This window comes from Aquarana catesbeiana, linkage group LG06, assembly GCF_042186555.1.
Source record: "Aquarana catesbeiana isolate 2022-GZ linkage group LG06, ASM4218655v1, whole genome shotgun sequence".
Classification (NCBI taxonomy): Eukaryota; Metazoa; Chordata; class Amphibia; order Anura; family Ranidae; genus Aquarana; species Aquarana catesbeiana.
In genome coordinates this window covers 398384524-398404715 of record NC_133329.1, presented here as the reverse complement: position 1 = coordinate 398404715, position 20192 = coordinate 398384524, and the positions used below count along the sequence as shown (strand labels likewise).

At 47.1% G+C, this 20192-nt stretch overlaps 1 protein-coding gene across 7 annotated transcripts in view; it reads left to right on the top strand.

The window, feature by feature from the left end:
• TNS1 (tensin 1) overlaps positions 1–20192 on the top strand; it is a 673270-nt gene that overhangs the window by 44824 nt on the left and 608254 nt on the right. The gene's annotated exons all lie outside the window — the stretch shown is intronic.

The window sequence follows — 20192 nt, the reverse complement described above, 5'->3', positions numbered from 1 at the left end:
CTACTGACAGCGTCCTCTGCCCTACTGACACCGTCCACTGCTCTACTGACAGCGTCCTCTGCTCTACTGACAGCATCCTCTGCCCTACTGACACCTTCCACTGCTCTACTGACAGCGTCCTCTGCTCTACTGACACCGTCCACTGCTCTACTGACAGCGTCCTCTGCTCTACTGACAGCATCCTCTGCCCTACTGACACCTTCCACTGCTCTACTGACAGCGTCCTCTGCTCTACTGACACCGTCCACTGCTCTACTGACAGCGTCCTCTGCTCTACTGACAGCGTCCTCTGCCCTACTGACACCTTCCACTGCTCTACTGACTCCGTCCTCTGCTCTACTGACACCGTCCACTGCTCTACTGACACCGTCCACTGCCCTACTGACAGCGTCCTCTGCTCTACTGACACCGTCCTCTGCCCTACTGACACCGTCCTCTGCCCTACTGACACCGTCCTCTGCTCTACTGACAGCGTCCTCTGCTCTACTGACAGCATCCTCTGCTCTACTGACACCATCCTCTGCTCTACTGACACCATCCTCTGCTCTACTGACACCGTCCTCTGCTCTACTGACACCGTCCTCTGCTCTACTGACACCGTCCTCTGCTCTACTGTCAGCATCCTCTGCCCTACTGACACCTTCCACTGCTCTACTGACAGCGTCCTCTGCTCTACTGACACCGTCCACTGCTCTACTGACAGCGTCCTCTGCTCTACTGACACCGTCCTCTGCTTTACTGACACCGTCCTCTGCTTTACTGACACCATCCACTGCTCTACTGACACCATCCTCTGCCCTACTGACACCGTCCTCTGCCATACTGACACCGTCCACTGCTCTACTGACAGCGTCCTCTGCTCTACTGACACCGTCCACTGCTCTACTGACAGCGTCCTCTGCTCTACTGACAGCATCCTCTGCTCTACTGACACCGTCCTCTGCTCTACTGACAGCGTCCTCTGCTCTACTGACACCGTCCTCTGCCCTACTGACTCCTTCCACTGCTCTACTGACAGCATCCTCTGCTCTACTGACAGCATCCTCTGCTCTACTGACAGCATCCTCTGCCCTACTGACACCTTCCACTGCTCTACTGACACCGTCCTCTGCTCTACTGACAGCGTCCTCTGCTCTACTGACACCGTCCACTGCTCTACTGACAGCATCCTCTGCTCTACTGACAGCGTCCTCTGCTCTACTGACAGCATCCTCTGCTCTACTGACAGCGTCCTCTGCTCTACTGACAGCGTCCTCTGCTCTACTGACAGCGTCCTCTGCTCTACTGACAGCATCCTCTGCCCTACTGACACCTTCCACTGCTCTACTGACAGCATCCTCTGCTCTACTGACAGCATCCTCTGCTCTACTGACAGCATCCTCTGCTCTACTGACAGCATCCTCTGCCCTACTGACACCTTCCACTGCTCTACTGACAGCGTCCTCTGCTCTACTGACAGCGTCCTCTGCTCTACTGACACCGTCCACTGCTCTACTGACAGCGTCCTCTGCTCTACTGACAGCATCCTCTGCTCTACTGACAGCGTCCTCTGCTCTACTGACAGCGTCCTCTGCTCTACTGACAGCGTCCTCTGCTCTACTGACAGCGTCCTCTGCCCTACTGACACCTTCCACTGCTCTACTGACAGCGTCCTCTGCTCTACTGACAGCGTCCTCTGCTCTACTGACAGCGTCCTCTGCTTTACTGACACCGTCCTCTGCTTTACTGACACCGTCCACTGCTCTACTGACACCGTCCACTGCTCTACTGACAGCGTTCTCTGCCCTACTGACAGCGTTCTCTGCCCTACTGACAGCGTTCTCTGCCCTACTGACAGCGTTCTCTGCCCTACTGACAGCGTTCTCTGCCCTACTGACAGCGTTCTCTGCCCTACTGACACCTTCCACTGCTCTACTGACACCGTCCTCTGCCCTACTGACACCGTCCTCTGCCCTACTGACACCGTCCTCTGCCCTACTGACACCGTCCTCTGCCCTACTGACACCGTCCTCTGCCCTACTGACACCGTCCTCTGCCCTACTGACACCTTCCACTGCTCTACTGACAGCGTCCTCTGCTCTACTGACAGCGTCCTCTGCTCTACTGACAGCGTCCTCTGCTCTGCTGACACCGTCCTCTGCCCTACTGACACCTTCCACTGCTCTACTGACAGCGTCCTCTGCTCTACTGACAGCGTCCTCTGCTCTACTGACAGCGTCCTCTGCTCTGCTGACAGCGTCCACTGCTCTACTGACACCGTCCTCTGCTCTACTGACACCTTCCACTGCTCTACTGACAGCGTCCTCTGCTCTACTGACACCGTCCACTGCTCTACTGACACCGTCCACTGCTCTACTGACAGCGTCCTCTGCCCTACTGAAAGCGTCCTCTGCCCTTCTGACACCGATCTCTGCCCTACTGACACCGATCTCTGCCCTACTGACACCGATCTCTGCCCTACTGACACCGATCTCTGCCCTACTGACACCGATCTCTGCTCTGCTGATACACACATATGTGTTTGTGCTCTGGGGTGCACACCCTAATGCAATAGGCGGCGCACACCAAGCCTGCGTTGCATAGAGAAGCACAGAGACCCAGTGAAGAGGGCCTCTCTGTGCTTCTCAATGCAATGCTGAAGTTTACGTTGCCTCCTCACTAACATGCTACAAACTTTTTTTTAATAAAACCTTTCCCTCTTCACTGCCTACTTTTAGACCCAGCGATGTCATCACTAGGTCTTTCTGCTTCTCTATGCAATGCAGGCAGATCCTGTTTGGTGGGAGGGGCCAGCAGGGGGCTGTACATAACTTCCTGATACCAGCCCAGCTCCCCGCCTCAGGACTCCACCCATGAACCCTCCGCCCCCCCATGCAAGCAGTGGGAGGAGTTATGCAAATGACCAAATTGTCTTGATGGGCGTGTGTCAGCGTGGAGCAGTGGGGGCGCGTTCCTAGGCAATCTGGATTTATATAGTAACCGCCCACATGTGATGTTGAGCCGCCAAGATTGTAATAACTAATGTCTGATGAATATAATGACCGGGTGGGGGGGGAGGGCTAGATGATTCTGGGTGTCCTCCAGCCAGGAAAATTAGGCTGACTTGCTGCAGCTTCCAATGCACATTGTGAGAAGCTCACAGTGTGCGGAGAAATCAGAGGAAGCCATTTCAGTCCGGGAGAGGAGGCGGTACAACTGTGCAAGACTGAAGGGAAAGTCGGAGGTCGGCTGTAGATTCAATGGGATTTCTGACTGTAGCGCAGCTGCAGGATTTCCTGCATTGACCGACTTCACTTGTTGCCCGGGTCCTTTTTTTTTTTTTTGTTTTGTTTTTTTTTTTTCATGCACAAGTAGAAATTAAAAAATGCATTTTTCTTGCTGATGAACTATTTATAGTGCGTCGGTTTGGCCGGTGTTTTCTGATTGGACGATGGTGAAGTCCCTGTCCGTCATTGTGTGGAGATGAGATGAATGGCTCTCTTCTCTCTTTATTACTCCCTTGAAGGTCATTTGTGTTTTATATCAGGACGATGTTATCGGACAGACAGGAAGTGCGCCTTCCACTCCACACCGGCCTGGGGGGCGCCGCGGCGGATTATTATGTGACGGGCTGGACATGTGAAAGCAGAACGCCAGACAAAGGGACGCAACTGCATAGTAATAATTAAATATATATTATTATTATTAATTATGATTATTATTATTATTATTTATTATTTTATTTTATTTTTTCCTTTACCCATGCCTTTTCCCTGGGTTCATAATTTGTAAGGGAAAATAATAGACGTGCACTGCCGAAAAATTTGTTCATGTTTAGTTTCATTATTTTTTTTTTTAGTTTTTCGGGTCATTCGTTATGATCGCAATTCGCAAATTTGAGAAAAAAAAATAAATTCTAAAAATTTTGAAAAAAATTCTAAAAAAAATTGGAAGTTCGGAAAAAAAAAGACAGAAATTCGAAAAAAAAATCTGAAATTCGAAAACCCGAAAATTTGGAAATCTGAAATAATAACAAACTAATAATAACTTAACTAATTCTAACTATTATGCCGCGTACGCACGGGTCGGAATTTCCGACAACAAATGTTCGATGGGAGCTTGTTGTCGGAAATTCCGCGCCGTGTGTAGGCTCCATCGGACATTTTGCTGTCGGAATTTCCGACAACAAAAAATTTTGAGAGCTGGATCTCAAATTTTCCAACAACAAAATCCGTCGTTGGAAATTACGACGCACAAAGTTCCACGCATCCTCGGAATCAAGCAGAAGAGCCGCACTGGGCTATTGAACTTCATTTTCTCGGCTCATCGTACGTGTCGTACGTCACCGCGTTCTTGACGATCGGAATTTCGGACAACATTTGTGTGACCGTGTGTATGCAAGACAAGTTTTTTGAGCCAACGTCTGTCGGAAATAAATCCACGGTTTTGTTGTCGGAATGTCCGATCGTGTGTACGCGGCATTAGATTATAGGTATTGGAATTTCCTTTCAAATGTGGCTGTTAGTAAACCTAACGAATACGAATTTATCCGAAGTCACGAATTATCCGAAATAACGAATGCCGCATTTAAGCAAATCGAACGAAACAAATTAATAATAATAATAAAAAGTTTTTATTATTATTATTATTATTATTATTATTATTGTAATTTATTATTATTAATTTGTCACGTTCCATTCGTTTAGATGCGGCATTTGTTATTTCTGATAATTCAAAACTTCGGATACATTTGTATTCGTTACGTTCACTAACAGCCAAATTTGAAGGGAAATTCCAATACCTATCATTTAATAGTTTAAGTTATTATTAGTTAGTTATTTCAGATTTTCGGGTTCTCGAATTTCAGATTTTTTTTTTCCGAATTTCTGAGTTTTTTTGAATTTCTGTTTTTTCTTTTCGAATTTCCAATTTTTTTTTTTTTTTTTGCATTTATGAATTTTTGAATTTACGAATATTCGGAAAAGTTTGTTAAATGGGTTTTCGCTAATTCGGTTATTTCTGAATGAACAAAAAAAAAAACGATTAGATTAAGAAACTATTCATTGGTTGAAATGGTTGGACTTGTGTTTTTTTTCAACCTGACTAACTATGTAACCATGTAAAAGTAGACTACAATAGACTAGAATAAAACAGAATAGAATAAAACAGAATAAAACAGAAAAGAATAGAAAACAATCAAACAGAATAGAAAAGAATAAAATGGGAAAAAAAATAGAACAGAACAAAAAAAAAAAATACAACAAAATAGAAAAAATAGAATAAATAGAGTAGAAACAAATAAAATAGAATATAAAAAAATAGAGCAGAAAATAAAGGAATAGAAAAGAATATAATAGAACAGAATAGAAAATAAAATAGAACAGAATACAATAAAATAGAATAAAGTGAAACAGAATAGAAAGGAAAAGAATAGAGTAGAAAATAAAGGAATAGAAAAGAATAGAATAAAATAGAAAATAAAGGAATATAATTAAAAAGAATAGAATATAAAATATTCTATTCTAATTTATTCTATTTTTTTATATTCCATTCTCTTATATTCTGTTTTATTCTATTCTATTCCTTTATATTCTATTCTGTTATTTTCTATACTATTCTATAAAGCAGCCTAAGTAGGAATCATCATCTTATTTCACTTGTATACATTACTGTATTTATTGCAATGTGTTTCCTTTTCAAATTCAGATCATTTGTTTAGTTATAATTTACTTTGGATTCCTTGAAATTTGTTACTATTGTGATTCATAAATTACATCCGAATCTTTGAATAATGAAAATGTAATCCGAATTTCGATCTGGAAGTACACTGATCGCACATGTCTCTTCCCTCTTTTGGCGGGAATTGCTCACGCTGAACCGGACCTGTTGAAGTGTATGGGGCCTCTGCAAGCGCCCTACAACTCACGGTTCCAGAGGGCTAGTGTGGGGATGAAAGGGTTAAATAACGCGGTGAGGAGACGATACGACGCTCTTGGTGTGAATGGACCCTTTCAGGCATAAAACACTAATGGTCTGCGTTTCGGGCATTTGTCCTTTGACACATACTGTAGGGGGTGGATTTACTGAAGGCAAATAGACTGCAATTTGCAAGTGCAGTTGCTCCAGAGCTTATTAAATGAGCAGAAGCTCTGCTGACTTCCATCATCCAATCATGTGCAAGCAAAAATGCTGTTTTTTTTTTTTTCTTTCCTTGTACGTGATTGGGTATTTTTTTTGCAAAGTGAAGCTTCACATCATTTACAAAATTCTGGAGCAACGGCATCTGCAAAGTGCACAGTCTATTTGGCTTTAGTAAATCAAGCATAATGCATTGGGGCCAAGCACCAGAGTGCCTGGAGCCTAAAGTCCTATATTCTGGATTGTATGGTTTTTGGAGGACTTTTTGGTTGCTTTAGGCCAGTGGTCTCCAAACTGTGGCCCAGGGGCTGAATGCCGCCATTAGCTTGCCTTTATCTGGCCCTTGGGGGACTTTTCCATCCACTGTCGCCAACAATAGGGCATAATTTACCCTACTGGCATCATCAAAAAGGTACAATTCCTCCCACTGACACCAGTGATGGGGCAAAATTCCTTCCATTGATGCCAACAATGAGGCAAAATTCCTTCCCATGATACCAATGATGGGGCACAATTTCTTCCAATGATACAGGCAATATTTCTTCTACTGGCACCAACGATAGGGACTATTCCTCCCACTAACACCAATGGGACATAGTTCCTCCTACTGACACCAACAATGGGGCAAAATTACTTCCATTGATACTAACGATGAGGCAATATTCCTTCCACTGGCACCAACAATGGGGCATAATTCCTCCCACTGACACCAATGATGGGGCACTTTTCCTTCCACTGACATCAACGATGAGGCACCAGTCCTCCCACTGACACCAAAGATAGGGTATTGTTTACTCCCAGTGGAACGCCAGTACATTTTCAACTCCCACTGGACCTAGTCCGACCCCCCTCAAGGCCTGGAGGACAGTAAACTGGCCCTTTGTTGTTTAGAAAGTTTGGAGACCCCTGCTTTAGGCCAAGGTTTCTTAACCAGGGTTCCATCAAGCCTTGGGGCTCCTCTAGAGGTTGATTGGGAATCCTTGATAAGTTCCCACTGACACCATTGATCTTTTTTAGCTATCTGTAAGGGGGTAATTCTTCCCAATGACCCCAAGTGTAAGGAGCATTCTTCCCACCGACCAAAGTTATTTCAAGGCATCCTCTGTATTGAAAGGGTTGAGAAAGGTGGCCTAAGTCCTGTCTTACCATAACCTGTATGGTTACACTGTCTCGGGTTGTATGGTTACACTGTCTCGGGTTGTATGGTTACACTGTCTCGGGTTGTGTGGTTACACTGTTTCGGGTTGTGTGGTTACACTGTCTCGGGTTGTATGGTTACACTGTCTCGGGTTGTATGGTTACACTGTTTCGGGTTGTATGGTTACACTGTCTTGGGTTGTATGGTTACACTGTCTTGGGTTGTATGGTTACACTGTCTTGGGTTGTATGGTTACACTGTCTTGGGTTGTATGGTTACACTGTCTCGGGTTGTATGGTTACACTGTTTCGGGTTGTATGGTTACACTGTCTTGGGTTGTATGGTTACACTGTCTTGGGTTGTATGGTTACACTGTCTTGGGTTGTATGGTTACACTGTCTTGGGTTGTATGGTTACACTGTCTTGGGTTGTATGGTTACACTGTCTTGGGTTGTATGGTTACACTGTCTTGGGTTGTATGGTTACACTGTTTCGGGTTGTATGGTTACACTGTTTCGGGTTGTATGGTTACACTGTCTTGGGTTGTATGGTTACACTGTCTTGGGTTGTATGGTTACACTGTCTTGGGTTGTATGGTTACACTGTCTTGGGTTGTATGGTTACACTGTTTCGGGTTGTATGGTTACACTGTTTCGGGTTGTATGGTTACACTGTTTCGGGTTGTATGGTTACACTGTTTCGGGTTGTGTGGTTACACTGTTTCGGGTTGTGTGGTTACACTGTTTCGGGTTGTGTGGTTACACTGTTTCGGGTTGTGTGGTTACACTGTTTCGGGTTGTGTGGTTACACTGTCTTGGGTTGTGTGGTTACACTGTCTTGGGTTGTGTGGTTACACTGTCTTGGGTTGTGTGGTTACACTGTCTTGGGTTGTGTGGTTACACTGTCTTGGGTTGTGTGGTTACACTGTCTTGGGTTGTGTGGTTACACTGTCTTGGGTTGTGTGGTTACACTGTCTTGGGTTGTGTGGTTACACTGTCTTGGGTTGTGTGGTTACACTGTCTTGGGTTGTGTGGTTACACTGTCTTGGGTTGCGTGGTTACACTGTCTCGGGTTGTGTGGTTACACTGTCTCGGGTTGTGTGGTTACACTGTCTCGGGTTGTGTGGTTACACTGTCTCGGGTTGTGTGGTTACACTGTCTCGGGTTGTGTGGTTACACTGTCTCGGGTTGTGTGGTTACACTGTCTCGGGTTGTGTGGTTACACTGTCTCGGGTTGTGTGGTTACACTGTCTCGAGCTGCGTGGTTACACTGTCTCGGGCTGCGTGGTTACACTGTCTCGGGTTGTATGGTTACACTGTCTTGGGTTGTATGGTTGTAATACATTGGAGTTAGGTTAGGAGGACATCTGTGGTTCCTCATGAAGGTTGTGCAATCCTGATGGGTCCAGAAACCATTGGGAAAGGCTTTGTGGAGGACATCCCGGGAGGCTGACGCTCACCATCGCCCCTTGTTGGGATTAAACTTTTCATGTGCGAATGTTTCTTTGTGTTGTAAGATGAAGCAGAGCCGTACAGAACTTCCTCTTTGAACTGTCAGATTTAGGCCGAGATCAAAGCGAAGCATCCTGGCATTAAAGGTTCCTTATCACTGCGTGTTTTCCTCCTCGCATCATGTGCTTCTATGCTGGTTAATCTAGCGACACGTGAGATGGAATCTCTTTCCCCAACACGGGTCAGAGAAGACTTCCCTGGGACTACAACTCCCAACAGAACCTTCCAGGCTGCAACCACTGTGCATTCATTTTGGGCTGGCCAATACAGTTTATCTATCGATAGCTGGCGGTAGGTGTCACCTTCAGCTGTAGGGTCGAGGTGACAAGACGGATTCTGCCACAGTTGATAAGTCAGGAGCTGCACGATGGCTATGGGGGGCAACTTTGGGCATTTAGATGCTCAACTGCTTGCATGTGTAGCTCCCATATTGGCTGGTTAAACGAGACCTCACTCTCTGGTGACTTACATTCTGCAGTAAGTGCTTGTTCACACCAGCAGCCAGAGGGCAGTAAAATCAGGCAACTGAGCTGCAGTTTTACTGCTCTTCAACTAAACAAGGACATGTCGCCCCTCAGACCCTGTTGCTGCCAGTGATGACCTAGCTACTAGAAAGCTGTCCTTTTTTTTTTTTTTTTGTCTTCTTATTTACTCGATGTCCAGTTTAAACTCCTCTCTTTCTCTGTGGACTTTGCCCGTCATGCCTGGGAGCTCCGGGGAAGTTTTTGTTGGACTATCTGATCAGCATGTGTATCAAACCTGGGTGCGTGTGTGTGTGTGTGTGTGTAGAGAGAGTGGTCCCAGAGACCTTACACCTGGTAAAGCCATTAGTAAACGGGTGAAAGCAGCCTCAGCCAACTTTATCCAAAGCGATGCCACCAACGCGCTTCATTTCCATGATTATGCCCGAAATGCGTTGGTGGCTTTGGATAAGCTGGCTGAGGCTACGTTCACCTGTTTACTAATGGCTTTTATTTTTAGGTGTGCGTTGTTCGGGACCTTTCTCCTATGCATAGTATAGTCACAGTATATGAGGAGTTGACTCCTGCCAGCACCCATTGCAGGAAACACCGGATGGACTTACAAGAGCTTGAGCGGAGTCCATAATTATGAGGTTACAGTGAATACGGGACTGCATCACACATTCCTGGTCTTCTGGTAGACCGCTTGTGGCGGTGGAGGAGTTAATCGTATTATAGTGCCTAAATAATCAGATCTAATTGCAGATGCGTCCTGTAATGCAGAGTCGGTTACCCCGGCAATGCTGGTCTTGTTGTCATAGATTCTCGATCGTGTCTGTGATGTCAGCACCTGGACACGGGGAAAGGAAAAAAAAAATCAAGTGTTGTAAACATTGGCTGCCGTCTCTTTCTGGCTGAGACCCCAGAGAGAGAGAGAGAGAGAGAGAGAGAGAGAGAGAGAGACGATCGAATGCAACTTCCGGCAGCCTACAAATCTCTGTCTTTGTGACAGTTCTCTTTTAACTAAAAATATACTAAAGTATTATTATTATTATTATTATTATGTTACTATTATTATTAGTATTATTATTATTATTATTATCATTTTATAATTTTACTTATTATTTTGCTATTATTGTAATAATAGCTAGAAAATGTATTATTATTATCTCATAGTATTTTTATTATTTTATAACAATATTATTTCATTTTCCTGGGAACTCAGCACAGGGATGGTGGGAACACCTCATAATGGGCACGGCAGGTGAACAGACTCAGGAACTCAGCACAGGGATGGTGGGAACCCCTCATAATGGGCACATCAGGTGTACAGACCCAGAAACTCAGCACAGGGATGGCGAGAACCCCTCATAATGGGCACAACAGGTGTACAGACCCGGGAACTCAGCACAGGGATGGTGGAAACCCCCCATAATGGCTTGCCTTTCATGGAAAACTATATGTAAAGGGCAACTTGAAGTTTCTTTCTATGAGTGATCAGGGCTGCCCGAGAGTGGAGTGTGGAGGAGTCCATGGATCTCTTTCTACTTCAGTGCCCTTTTAACATAGAGGTGTACAAGAGGGTGGGGAGGCTCTGAGTATACCCTTCCTCCCCCATATAAGTTATACAGAGTGGGTGTATGGGGCATTCCAGACTCATCGGGATTATGATTTGGAAACACTTTTTTTAGTCAGTCTAGTAGTCCGTTATTTCACGTGGAGTGCACAGTGTCCGGTATCCTTACGGAGTAAAATCCTCCCTGTCGAAGTGGTGGTGCAGGACGTTCTGGGTGAGGTTGGGAAGATTCAGGGTCTTTAAAAAGGCAGGTGGCAGCAGGAGGCCTGGATAAGGGCGTGGAGGAATATCAGGACTCTGTAGCTGCTGCCTGTTGATCTCGGGGTGTGCGGCTTTTCTCTATATTCTTGATTCACTCCCCTAGATTTTCAAGATCAAATATATTTTTGATAAAAGACTACATGCATGGTGACGGTGATGTTCCTTAGTTTGGCTCTCTCGTAGGGATTATGTTGTGCGCAATTTGGTTTGCACCGTTTATTATGTTCTTTTTTTGTATAATCATATTCAATTATTTTGTAAATATGTTTTATTTATTTATTATGGTTTTATTGTATATAAGTTGTTGTTTGTAAGATTTTTCAATAAACAAAATTAACCCCCCATAATGGGCACAGTGGGTATACAGACCTGGGAACTCAGCACAGGGATGGTGGGAACCCCTCATAATGGATAAAAACAGGTGTACAGACCTAAGAACTCAGCACAGGGATGGTGGGAACCCCTCATAATGGGCACAGCAGGTGTACAGACCCAGGAACTCAGCACAGGGATGGTGGGAACCCCTCATGGGCACAGCAGGTGTACAGACCCGGGAACTCAGCACAGGGATGGTGGGAACTCCTCATAATGGACAAAGCGGGTATACAGACCTGGGAACTCAGCACAGGGATGGTGGGAACCCCTCATAATGGATAAAAACAGGTGTACAGACCTAAGAACTCAGCACAGGGATGGTGGGAACCCCTCATAATGGGCACAGCAGGTGTACAGACCCAGGAACTCAGCACAGGGATGGTGGGAACCCCTCATAATGGGCACAGCAGGTGTACAGACCCGGGAACTCAGCACAGGGATGGTGGGAACTCCTCATAATGGACAAAGCGGGTGTACAGACCTGGGAACTCAGCACAGGGATGGTGGGAACCCCTCATAATGGATAAAAACAGGTGTACAGACCTAAGAACTCAGCACAGGGATGGTGGGAACCCCTCATAATGGGCACAGCAGGTGTACAGACCTGGGAACTCAGCACAGGGATGGTGGGAACCCCTCATAATGGGCACAGCAGGTGTACAGACCCGGGAACTCAGCACAGGGATGGTGGGAACTCCTCATAATGGACAAAGCGGGTGTACAGACCTGGGAACTCAGCACAGGGATGGTGGGAACCCCTCATAATGGATAAAAACAGGTGTACAGACCTAAGAACTCAGCACAGGGATGGTGGGAACCCCTCATAATGGGCACAGCAGGTGTACAGACCCAGGAACTCAGCACAGGGATGGTGGGAACTCCTCATAATGGACAAAGCGGGTGTACAGACCTGGGAACTCAGCACAGGGATGATGGGATCCCTTCATAATGGGTACAGCAGGTGTACAGACCCGGGAACTCAGCACAGGGATGGTGGGAACCCCCCATAATGGGCACAGCGGGCGTTCAGACCCAGGAACTCAGCACAGACCATTCCCTTGTCTGGATATATGATGTATATAGGAGCCCCATGCTTTGTGTCCGTGAACGGTACACTTCAAAGTGCTAAACTGGAAGCTGTCATAGAAACAAGTCCAAATAATGTCCACACCAGATACGGGGAAGGGTTGGCTGCAGGCCGGGGTGTGGGTGGAATTCGGTCCTGTTACGGCGCAGCCTCTCTGTTCTCGCTCAGATATCCGGGGGAATTTCTCAGCTCGCGCTCACAAAGGTCACTTTCTTCCCCATTGTTGATGTATGATCCCTCCTTCCCATTGTGCGCAATGCTGCATTCATCGCTGTGAAAAATGAAACCGGCGATATAAAGGTTATAGTCTGGGTGGGCAGAGAACGGTGGCAAATTGGGAACAGTACCTGCGTGGTACCTACGTCTGGGCTTTCTTTGTCTTATGGGAGAGAAGACGTCATATCTCATTCATGCTTAGGAAACCTATGGCTGTGCATTACCGTATGTGCACATCATGGCGCCGGTTATTGTGCCTTTGATTAAAGCAGCCTATAGATTATGAAATAAAGATTTTATACAAATGAATTAAAAAAAAAAAAAGGATGAAGTAACTGTTTATAAACCGTTACAGAATATAACATTTATAATAAAAATTTAAGCCAAAATGTTCAGTTAAAAAAAAAAAAAACCAGCACAAGGGACGGTACTTACACTCAAAGTGTCCCTGCTGGCTGCAGTTTTAGTTGATATCTTCCAGGTTCTGCTCCCCCCTCCCGCAGTGGTAATCTTCTGGTGCTGTGGGAGTTAATACAGCGGCTGGACCTGTCAGAGGCACTTGTCATAATTGTCTATGCCTGCCCTTTCCTCCATTCATAACTTCAGTCGATGAAAAGAGCTCTATGAATGGAGGAGGCTGACTTTTATTCGTCCGCCTCTCCTCCATTCATAGAACACTTTCCATTGATGTAAGTGTTGGTAAAGCTTCTATGAATGGAGGAGGGCATAGAAAGGGCGGACATAGTCGGCACTGTTGACTTTTGACTGTGACGGATCCAGCGGCTGTTTTAACCCTCGCAACACCAGATTAATGCTAAGGGGGGGGGGGGGGGGCGCAGTGGTGGCTGGTGCTCAAAATTTTTTGGGGGGTGCAAACAAACTGAAAAATACTGAACCCCCCCCCCCATCAAATGCAGCCACTGTGCCCGTCAAATGCAGCCACTGTGCCCGTCAAATGCAGCCACTGTGCCCGTCAAATGCAGCCACTGTGCCCGTCAAATGCAGCCACTGTGCCCGTCAAATGCAGCCACTGTGCCGTCAAATGCAGCCACTTGTGCCCAGTAAATGCAGCCACTTGTGCCCAGTAAATGCAGCCACTTGTACACATCAAATGCAGCCACTTGTACACATCAAATGCAGCCACTGTGCCCGTCAAATGCAGCCACTTGTGCCCACCATATGCAGCCATCACGTCACTAACCACCCCCCGCGCGTGGCCGGTCTGGCGGCACTTACCCCTCCTCTCCTGGAGTGACGGGGCTCTCCTCGTTGGCTCTCTTGCTCGGCGGCTCTTCTTCTCGGCAGCTCTCTTCCTTCGCCGTGTGTCCTCTTCCACCAAAGCGTTAGGCATCCAATAGGATCGCCTAATGCTTTGGCCAATCGGGAGACAGATCTCACTGACCTACCTGTTGATTGGCAAGGAGGAACATTGGTGAGAAAATAGTGAAAATTAATTCGCTATGCCACACAACAGGGTGGGATCGGGACACAGTGCTCTGCACCCCGAGCCCACCCTATTTTGAAGCCTATTAGAGCCTCTGGCTCTAATCGCATTCCTCAAAATACACCCCCCCACCTATACCCGCCATAGTATTTTATGTGTCCGGCGTCCTGAAAGGGGCTGGGCACATGAAAAGGGGGGGCGGTGGAGGTGTCAGACGGGGGGCGGCGCCAGTGTGCCCACAATGCATGGACCGCCACTGAGGGGGGGGGGACAGAGGATCAGAAGATGGAAGATTTCGAATAAAACTGGAACCAGCGGTAAAGGGACACATTGAATGTCTCTTGTGTTGATTAAAAAAAATATTTAAAGCTGAACACTGGGCACAAAAAATTGGAATAAATACAGTATATTCTTCAATAGCCACAAGTCATATAAGACTAGGTTCACATCATCGCCGCATGTGGCTCCCAGCAGGGGTCCGCTGTGTCCTGGTTCACAGTCTCAGGTCCGATTTCAGCCAAATGGCTGAATTCAGACCTGAAATGGACCAAAAGACGCAGAGGGCTCCTGTACAAATTCGCTCCACAGCCGCAGCGGAGATATGTGAAACGGCTCCATAGAGAATCCGCATCCAAATCGCAATGGTGTGAACCCAGCCTAACGGTTTGTGTGCACCAAATGCCTTTCCAAACCCAGTTCTTACCTTGTAAAAGAAGCGGTGACATCATGACTGGTGCTGTACATAACCATGTGCGGAGAGGAGAGCTGTGGGAGGGGCCCAGGAGGCTCCACCCACTACAGGCTGCTTGCAGAAAACTAGGAGGGAGTGGCGACCAGACCAGTCCTTCTGCACAAGGAGAGAGAGAGAGAGAGCAGAGCTGTGGGAGGAGTCCAGCAGGCTCCACCCACTACAGGCTGCTTTTAGAAAACTACAGGAGGGGGCGGAGACCAGACCAGTCGCCCTGCACAAGGAGAGAGAGCAGAGCTGTGGGAGGGACCTAGCTGGCTCCACCCACCAGAAGCTGCCTGCAGAAAAATACAGGAGGGGGCGGAGACCAGACCGGTCACCCTGCACAAGGAGAGAAAGCAGAGATGTGGGAGGGGCCAGTAGGCTCCACCCACTAAAGGCTGCCTGCAGAAAACTAGGAGGGGTGGAGACCAGTCCCCCTGCACAAGGACAGAGAGCAGCAGTGAGCGGTCTTTTTTACAGGAAGTCTCACACTGGATTGCTGCACAGATCTGGAAGAAATATACAAATCACACCGAGATTCAAGAAGAATACACACGATGAATGGATTTAGACTGACCAAGATCCATTCTACTTATCATGACAATGAAAGTAGAAGAAAATCCCACATTTTGGTCTGTCCAAAGAACAGGAATAAAGCAGAAACCTTACAAAGGGGACAGTAGTTCTGGTGACAACCAGGGATTCTTTCACTTTGGATTGATTTCCTCTCACTTCCTGTTTTGGCTATGGGCATGGAGTGAAGTGAAGTCTCCCCAAGGGTAAAAAATGGGGGGAAAAAAAAAAACTGACGGGTTTTAACCCTCCCTTATTCTATACAAAATGGAAAAAAGGTTTGCCTATAGTTCTACTTTATTCCTAAGACACTTGTCAATCGGCTTTAGCCTCTTCCCAATGTCTGTTGTCTCAGTGTTTTTCATTCTAAACCTTTAGAGTTATTGAGTGTCCATTTCTCAATCTGCTGTCTTACAGTTCTCATCCCTTCTAGGACAATCCAGTCATTGAATGGCATGGCACAAGGATTCCTAGAGTGGAATTTAGATTGGTATTGATGTCAGAATTGGCAGAGCTCACCAACTCCTGGAGATGGGTGGTGCAGAGTAGGGATGAGCTTCGAGTTCGAGTCGAACTCATGTTCGACTCGAACATTGGCTGTTCGCAAGTTCACCGAACAGCGAACAATTTGGGGTGTTCGCGGCAAATTCGAATGCCGCGGAACACCCTTTAAAAGTCTATGGGAGAAATCAAAAGTGCTAATTTTAAAGGCTAATATGCAAGTTATTGTCATAAAAAGTGTTTGGGGACCTGGGTCCTGCCCCAGGGGACATGGATCAATGCAAAAAAAAGTTTTAAAAACGGCCGTTTTTTCAGGAGCAGTGATTTTAATAATACTTAAAGTCAATCAATAAAAGTGTAATATCCCTTTAAATTTCGTACCTGGGGGGTGTCTATAGTGTGCCTGTAAAGGGGCGCATGTTTCCTGTGTTTAGAACAGTCTGACAGCAAAATGACATTTTGAAGGAAAAAACTCATTTAAAACTACCCGCGGCTATTGCATTGCCGACAATACACATAGAAGTTCATTGATAAAAACGGCATGGGAATTCCCCAAAGGGGAACCCCGAACCAAAATTAAAAAAAAAAATGACGTGGGGGTCCCCCTAAATTCCATACCAGGCCCTTCAGGTCTGGTATGGATATTAAGGGGAACCCCGGCCAAAATTTAAAAAAAAAAAATGACGTGGGGTTCCCCCTAAATTCCATACCAGACCCTTCAGGTCTGGTATGGATTTTAAGGGGAACCCCGCGCCAAAAAAAAAAAAAAAAAACGGCGTGGGGTCCCCCCAAAAATCCATACCAGACCCTTATCCGAGCACGCAACCTGGCAGGCCGCAGGAAAAGAGGGGGGGATGAGAGTGCGGCCCCCCCTCCCTCCTGAACCGTACCAGGCCACATGCCCTCAACATTGGGAGGGTGCTTTGGGGTAGCCCCCCAAAACACCTTGTCCCCATGTTGATGAGGACAAGGGCCTCATCCCCACAACCCTGGCCGGTGGTTGTGGGGGTCTGCGGGCGGGGGGCTTATCGGAATCTGGAAGCCCCCTTTAACAAGGTGACCCCCAGATCCCGGCCCCCCCCCTGTGTGAAATGGTAAGGGGGTACATAAGTACCCCTACCATTTCACGAAAAAAGTGTCAAAAATGTTAAAAATGACAAGAGACAGTTTTTGACAATTCCTTTATTTAAATGCTTCTTCTTTCTTCTATCTTGCTTCATCTTCTGGTTCTTCTGGCTCTTCTGGTTCTTCTGGTTCTTCCTCCGGCGTTCTCGTCCAGCATCTCCTCCGCGACGTCTTCTGTCTTCTTCTCCTCGGGCCGCTCCGCACCCATGGCATGGGGGGGAGGCTCCCGCTCTTCTCTTCTTCTCTTCTTCTCTTCTTCTTTTCTTCTTTTCTTCTTTTCTTCTCTTCTTCTCTTCTTCTTCATTTTCTTCTCCGGGCCGCTCCGCAATCCATGCTGACATGGAGGGAGGCTCCCGCTGTGTGACGGCGCTCCTCGTCTGACAGTTCTTAAATAACGGGGGGGCGGGGCCACCCGGTGACCCCGCCCCCCTCTGACGCACGGTGACTTGACGGGACTTCCCTGTGACGTCACGGGGAATGCCACAGGGAAGTCCCGTCAAGTCACCGTGCGTCAGAGGGGGGCGGGGTCACCGGGTGGCCCCGCCCCCCCCGTTATTTAAGAACTGTCAGACGAGGAGCGCCGTCACACAGTGGGAGCCTCCCTCCATGTCAGCATGGATTGCGGAGCGGCCCGGAGAAGAAAATGAAGAAGAAGAGAAGAAAAGAAGAAAAGAAGAAGAGAAGAAGAGAAGAGCGGGAGCCTCCCCCCCATGCCATGGGTGCGGAGCGGCCCGAGGAGAAGAAGACAGAAGACGCCGCGGAGGAGATGCTGGACGAGAACGCCGGAGGAAGAACCAGAAGAACCAGAAGAGCCAGAAGAACCAGAAGATGAAGCAAGATAGAAGAAAGAAGAAGCATTTAAATAAAGGAATTGTCAAAAACTGTCTCTTGTCATTTTTAACATTTTTGACACTTTTTTTCGTGAAATGGTAGGGGTACTTATGTACCCCCTTACCATTTCACACAGGGGGGGGCCGGGATCTGGGGGTCACCTTGTTAAAGGGGGCTTCCAGATTCCGATAAGCCCCCCGCCCGCAGACCCCCACAACCACCGGCCAGGGTTGTGGGGATGAGGCCCTTGTCCTCATCAACATGGGGACAAGGTGTTTTGGGGGGCTACCCCAAAGCACCCTCCCAATGTTGAGGGCATGTGGCCTGGTACGGTTCAGGAGGGAGGGGGGCCGCACTCTTGTCCCCCCCTCTTTTCCTGCGGCCTGCCAGGTTGCGTGCTCGGATAAGGGTCTGGTATGGATTTTTGGGGGGACCCCACGCCGTTTTTTTTTTTTTTTTTTGGCGCGGGGTTCCCCTTAAAATCCATACCAGACCTGAAGGGTCTGGTATGGAATTTAGGGGGAACCCCACGTCATTTTTTTTTTTTAAATTTTGGCCGGGGTTCCCCTTAATATCCATACCAGACCTGAAGGGCCTGGTAGGGAATTTAGGGGGACCCCCACGTCATTTTTTTTTTTTTAATTTTGGTTCGGGGTTCCCCTTTGGGGAATTCCCATGCCGTTTTTATCAATGAACTTCTATGTGTATTGTCGGCAATGCAATAGCCGCGGGTAGTTTTAAATGAGTTTTTTCCTTCAAAATGTCATTTTGCTGTCAGACTGTTCTAAACACAGGAAACATGCGCCCCTTTACAGGCACACTATAGACACCCCCCAGGTACGAAATTTAAAGGGATATTACACTTTTATTGTTTGACTTTAAGCATTATTAAAATCACTGCTCCTGAAAAAACGGCCGTTTTTAAAACTTTTTTTTGCATTGATCCATGTCCCCTGGGGCAGGACCCAGGTCCCCAAACACTTTTTATGACAATAACTTGCATATAAGCCTTGAAAATTAGCACTTTTGATTATTCATGTTCGTGTCCCATAGACTTTAACGGTGTTCGCATGTTCGAACGAACTTTTTTCCTGTTCGCATGTTCTGGTGCGAACCGAACAGGGGGGTGTTCGGCTCATCCCTAGTGCAGAGTAATGGCCCACAGTGTGCAGAGTGCGGGGATATCGGGTGATTGGTTAGCTGGCAGGTCTACAGTTCATTGTCAGGGAGACTTTATCATCCCGTGATTTGGGGTCATTGTAACCTGCTGCATTGCTTTACTTATATTTCCATTGTTAGTGTTCCTAGTCCATTGTTCATTCTCTAGGTGCTCCAGAGTGCCCATCTCTGAGTCTACCTTCTCTGTAGAGAGATCACCATTACATTACGCTTCTTTCATCTACTCATGAAGTTTTGTTAGTGGCTGGGGGCCTGCAACAGGTGTCTTTAGAGCTGCACACTACAGGCCCCATTCTTTAGGACAGCCAGAAATGAGGACCTCATAAATGTGTAGCAATTAAGAGTTGCTGGATTTTCAACAGGTTGTCCTGCTTTCCTAATGGTAATCTGCCTGATGGCTGCACCCAAAAAAACTCAATTACACACCAACAGCGACAGATAAACTTTAGATCTTCCATCCTTTTTTTGCAATTTATTTGAAGCAAATGTCTTTGGGAGACCCCAAAACAGCAGCAAAAATTCCTCTGCACAATAGATTTCTCTATGAACTTTTTAGGGCCAGACAGGTTACTCCCAGTATTCTTTGATCTGTCATAGACTCTTCAGTTCTCTGGCATGGGCCAAGTTTGGACCCTATAACTCTGCCACAGGCTAGTGTAGATTTTGTAGGCCCAGAGAAGTGACTACCTTTCAGTTTCTTTGGCCTCAGCCACAGACCAGGTTAGGACTCTTCAGGGCTCTGCCATAGACCAGGTTAGGACTCTGGCATGGGCCAAGTTTGGACTCTATGCCTCTGCCACAGGCTAGTGTTATATTCTGGTGGCCCAGACGGGTGACTGCCTTTCAGGTTCTTTGGCCTCTGCCACAGACCAGGTTAGGACTCTTCAGGTCTCTTTCACTGACAAAGTTTGAACTCTTCAGGCCTCAGCCACAGGCCAGGTTAAGCTTATTCAGGCCTCTGCCATAGACCAGGTTCGGACTCTTCAGGCCTCTACCATAGACCAGGTTAGGGTACTTCAGGCTCTGCCACAAACCAGTTTGGGAATCTTGGTTCTTCTGCCACAGGC